Source organism: Eupeodes corollae, chromosome 3, assembly GCF_945859685.1.
Source record: "Eupeodes corollae chromosome 3, idEupCoro1.1, whole genome shotgun sequence".
NCBI lineage: Eukaryota > Metazoa > Arthropoda > Insecta > Diptera > Syrphidae > Eupeodes > Eupeodes corollae.
Genome location: NC_079149.1, coordinates 64,017,882 through 64,023,881, shown reverse-complemented (window position 1 = coordinate 64,023,881; position 6,000 = coordinate 64,017,882).

Sequence of the window (6,000 nt, the reverse complement as noted above, 5' to 3'; positions counted from 1 at the left end):
ATTGTTAAAACTGTGTCTAAAAGATAAATATATGTAATTTGCAAAATCATTTATATGACTTGTTCTTGAACACAACGTTAAACTACTACCGTTGACTTTTGCTTCTTATTTTTCCAAACCTTCTTCAATTAGATTTTCGATTGAAAAGTAAAATGATTTTGAGTTTGAGGTACTTATTCTAAATTCATGACAAAAGAAATTGATTTGATTGCATTATTGTAGGCAAATTAATAAATTTACACTATCGTCACACATACCGATTGTATGCTGGATAGGTATAGGCACCGATTTAACATTTTTTGTATCGTTTTTAATAAAGATATGAAAAGTACGTGTTCCGTATACTTGTCTTAACATTCATTAGAATTCAATCACAATTTTACACAATTATTTCCATACAGGAAGATATGCACAGAACGTTGAGGACGCTTAAAGTCCACTTATTGAACTTACCCTCATGTATGTATGTGCTGTGTATTTATGTGTCTATAGGTATATGGCTTCAGCCTTCGGGCTGCTGTTTTTGAAGTGGTGGTATAAACAAGTGCACTCATTGTAGAAAGAATATTTTGCTGTTGCGATGTTTTTTTTATAAACTTTATTATACGGGCTTTGAGTACACTCACACATCATTGGTATGTATTCCTAAGTCCTGTGCCTTGTCATTGGTACCCTTCCAAAAAGAAGTGCTTCAAGTGCTTTAAAATATAAAGAAAAATTGGAACTATTGATGTTATTGGGGAAGTTTGTTCTTCAAGGTGAAAGGAATCAATGTGTGTTGAGAGCAAATAGGTTTTTTCATGATATTAAAATGAACATACCCACTTATGTACAGATATTGGTGGTGCATTCTCGGAGTGCCTATACAAGTGTTTTTAGTAAATTCGTAATTTATTTGTTAGTAAATCTTCCAAACAACAAGGTAAACATTTTGAACATTGAGATTTAGGAAAAGGTTTTAAAACAATTTTTATTGAAAAAAGTAGGATGTCTGATTTCACATTGTTTTATAGATTACTTTTCATACATAGTACCAATACATTTCTTGTCAGCTTTCTAGTTATCAGATGAATTCTGTATTTAACAGATATTGCTTATTGAACTGTTCATGACATTTAATAGTTGAAGTTTTTGACGTCAGGTTTATAAAATACATCCATTCAAAATTAAGCTTCACAATGTTCTGTGACACTACACTCGAGAACAAACTCAACAACTCAAATTCGAAATATTTTCTAATTTAATGATCAACTAGCACCTCAATTAGACTAATGAGCCTCGCTTGGATATTGGATCCAAAAAGATTGAAGCAACAACAATTTATGACAAAAAGTTACAAAATTATGGCGTTCATGGTTTTGGAGCCGGAAATAGATAAATCTATGTTTAACGTATTTTACGTGCAACGAATTCGAACATGATCTACTTATTGTAGGTAGTTTTCTAAAAAGTCTTACACAAATGATTTGATCGAATACTCTTTACGAAAAGCAGCAAAGTTTCTTAAAACTATCCAGGCACAAGACCCGTCAATAAAATCTCAAGATGGTAAATGGTTTGGAAACCAGATCCTTTTGTCATGCTCAAAAGAAGAAGAATGCATATATCAACATAAGTTATTCTATAACAAATTAACAGGGAACGATCTTATCACTGCTCAGGTTTTTACAGAAATGCCTTCAAAAATTTTCAAAAAAAGATCCAATTTATAATAAATGAACAGAAGTAACATCTTACAGACTAATAAAACTTATAAAGGGTGATTTTTTTGAGGTTAGGATTTTCATGCATTAGTATTTGACAGATCACGCAGGATTTCAGACATGGTGTCAAAGAAAAAGATGCTCAGTATGCTTTGACATTTCATCATGAATAGACTTACTAACTAGCAACGCTTGCAAATCATTGAATTTTATTACCAAAATCAGTGTTCGGTTCGAAATGTGTTTCGCGCTTTACGTCCGATTTATGGTCTACATAATCGACCAAGTGAGCAAACAATTAATGCGATTGTGACCAAGTTTCGCACTCAGTTTACTTTATTGGACATTAAACCAACCACACGAATGCGTACAGTGCGTACAGAAGAGAATATTGCGTCTGTTTCTGAGAGTGTTGCTGAAGACCGTGAAATGTCGATTCGTCGCCGTTCGCAGCAATTGGGTTGGTGTTATTCGACCACATGGAAGATTTTACGCAAAGATCTTGGTGTAAAACCGTATAAAATATAGCTCGTGTAAGAACTGAAGCCGAACGATCTGCCACAACGTCGAATTTTCAGTGAATGGGCCCTAGAAAAGTTGGCAGTAAATCCGCTTTTTTGTCGACAAATTTTGTTCAGCGATGAGGCTCATTTCTGGTTGAATGGCTACGTAAATAAGCAAAATTGCCGCATTTGGAGTGAAGAGCAACCAGAAGCCGTTCAAGAACTGCCCATGCATCCCGAAAAATGCACTGTTTGGTGTGGTTTGTACGCTGGTGGAATCATTGGACCGTATTTTTTCAAAGATGCTGTTGAACGCAACGTTACGGTGAATGGCGATCGCTATCGTTCAATGCTAACAAACTTTTTGTTGCCAAAAATGGAAGAACTGAACTTGGTTGACATGTGGTTTCAACAAGATGGCGCTACATGCCACACAGCTCGCGATTCTATGGCCATTTTGAGGGAAAACTTCGGAGAACAATTCATCTCAAGGAATGGACCGGTAAGTTGGCCACCAAGATCAGGCGATTTGACGCCTTTAGACTATTTTTTGTGGGGCTACGTCAAGTCTAAAGTCTACACAAATAAGCCAGCAACTATTCCAGCTTTGGAAGACAACATTTCCGAAGAAATTCGGGCTATTCCGGCCGAAATGCTCGAAAAAGTTACCCAAAATTGGACTTTCCGAATGGACCACCTAAGACGCAGCCGCGGTCAACATTTAAATGAAATTATCTTTAAAAAGTAAATGTCATGGACCAATCTAACGTTTTAAATAAAGAATCGATGAGATTTTGCAAATTTTATGCGTTTTTTTTTTTTAAAGTTCTCAAGCTCTTAAAAAATCACCGTTTACCAATCATGGTACAAATTTCCAAAAAATTGCTTCTGAAAAGGCTCAATAAAATAATAGAAGAAAAACGACTAAAGACATGATCGAAAAAGTACATTTATGGAATTACAGATGTGGTGGCAAGGGCACTTGAAGAAAAACAAGTATGCTCGGCTACATATGTTCTTAGATGTTGCTAAGTCATAACGTTGTCGGTTTGGCACTTAAGGCTTGAGTACAAATTAAATAATGATCTTTCAAGAAAGTACTATGAAATATTGAAATCCTACCTTACAAACCAACGCTGTAGCGTACGATTGTTGGACTACTATTTCTCGAATACGAAGAGTAAAATATTATTTAATATAAACAAATTAATCGAATTTACTCGCGGGTAAAATTATTATTATGATTGTATTTAAGATAAGAAAAAGTTAAGGAGAATGGACGAAGTCGAATGTCTAAAACTAAATTTGGTTTCAAGATCAAACCCTGTATTTTTTATATTCAAGGAATATTGCAGTTGATATGAACGCTATTATGCCCACTTTTGCTGATGATACTGCATTATTTGCGGATAATACGAAAGGCTATACAAAAATTGCAAAATACAGTCGATAAAGTAAAAATGGAGTATTAAACTAAATGAAGCCAATTCAACGCAAATGAATTTTACAAACAAAAAAGCAAACAGTTTCAATTTCTTAAAACAGTCAAGAATACCTTACTCCAATACTTTCAAATACCTGAAAATATTTGAATGCAAAGCTCAAATGGAAAAAATACATCAATAAAGAAAAGAATATAACTTGAAGTAAAGAACAATGTACTCATTAAGGAAAGAACTCTAACCTATCCATTCAGAACAAACTAATGGTATATAATCAAGTTCTAAATGCCGTTTGGACTAACGACATCCAATTATCAAGCTCTTCAAAAAAAAACGCTGAACATATCCAAAAAGTCTAAAACAAAGTCCTTCATGGAATAATAAATCCCACTTGGTAAATAAGAAAAAATGATATACATACATCGTGACCATCCAGTTGAATTGATTACATAAGTAGTTAAAAATCACGTTGATAGCCAAAAAGCTATGGAAAAGTATTACAATTATAAACTTCCGAAAAAGTGAGTTTTAAATTAAGTATCACTTGTCGACATTTCATAGATTGGTCTCGATTAACCGATCGTCTCAAAGCTGTATGAGTCAAAAAATAGTCGGAACCGATTCTTACCGAATGTCTTCTGAAGATTTCCATCGGAGCAATTTCTTTAACACCCAGTATAATGTAACCGTTGCTAACTCGTTATATTTCCATAACTTGATAAGAGTTTCCAAACTCGACCACCTCCAAAGGATTACATTTTTCATTGATTGATGTCATTGGTTTTAAAAACAAAAATGATCTGGACTTCAAAATAAAAATGTTCAATTGGTAAAAGTAAAAAAAATCATTTTTTACAAAGAATAAGAAAAAAAACATTTAGTAAAATTGCTTTCCGACTCGAATATCTCGAAAACTTACCAAAGGAAGAATACATTTTATAATAACTATGAACTTTATAATACCTTCCCTTTTTAAACATTGTTTATAAAGTTCAAAAAAATGTTCGTGATTATTTCCGTCGCTTTGGATCCAATGGTGTTAAGACCCAGTAAATCTAATTTTTCTTCTGAGGTGTTTTTACTTCGAGCTACTTATGCTACACAACGGAAAAGTTATCTTGGTGATTGGAACTCTAATAGACAACTGAAAAGTTACAACAAAAATATGGACTTCTCCGGACATAAAACATTTTTCAACGCGCATTATGTTGATATAAAATTTTTCACATTATTTGTATTATTTTATTATTATTGTAATGAACTTACCTTGAATAATTTTGAATAACTGTTCAAAAACTGATGGCACTAATATAGTGGTTTATGAAAATTTCAAAAATCTCAAACCGTAAATGACTATTGATATTTTCCAATTTATCAAAAAAATACGATTATTTTTTTCTTCATCTCTTGTACAATGTACACTGTGGCATATACCCAATTTTTATATTTCATATGAATGAGTAGTTGAAAACACCTATAAAATGGTATATATGTACATAAATTATAGAACATCATGATTTTTGTTGATCCTATTATGATAAATATGATTATTTTGAATTTTTGTTGATTATTTCCTAATTACCAGAATGAATTAAGATTGTTAAAGTAACTTAGTTACTTAAATTAAAAGTGAAAAATGGATAAGAAGAATTTTGACAGTATTTAGTAAGGTTCTTATTGTGTTGCTGGAAAGTATTTTATGGAACATAGAGCATAGCATATAAATAGATTGACTAAACAAATGCGCTCTACACATGTAAATATTTCATTTCAATAGAAAATGTTGCGCTTTTTGTTATAGATTTTGTACTTTATTAATAGGCTCATATTTCATTGGGAATTAATTCTTAATAGGTGTAACTCCTAATATAATTTTTTTCGGGCAGTAGAAACAAGTGATAACGCGGCTTTTTGAAGTAAGGGACAGTGTTTCCAAAATTTTTAGTTTGAAGATTTTTCCAAGGTGTGCGACCGAAAAGTGAGGCCAGCAGATATGTTGTCACCAATTCTATTGATATTTTTAATCGATTAAGTTCGGTTACGTTTGTATGAATAAGAGACCGACAAGCAGATTTACATAAGCAACACCTTCAAAGCATCAAACATTCTGCAAGCCTGTTGTAAAACATAAAAAAATTGGCCACGCTTTTCTATGAAAAATGAAAACATTTTGTTTCAAGTCTAAAAAATAAAAAACATTAAATTTCGTATGAATATTTTATTTCAAATATTATAAACCTTAATATAAACTTAAATAATTGCATTTTCGATTTCAAAATATCAAATATAAACAAAAAGAAATGTTCAAAGCTTGATCGATTTTAAGTGTTTTCTTTTTCAAAAGTGTTGGAT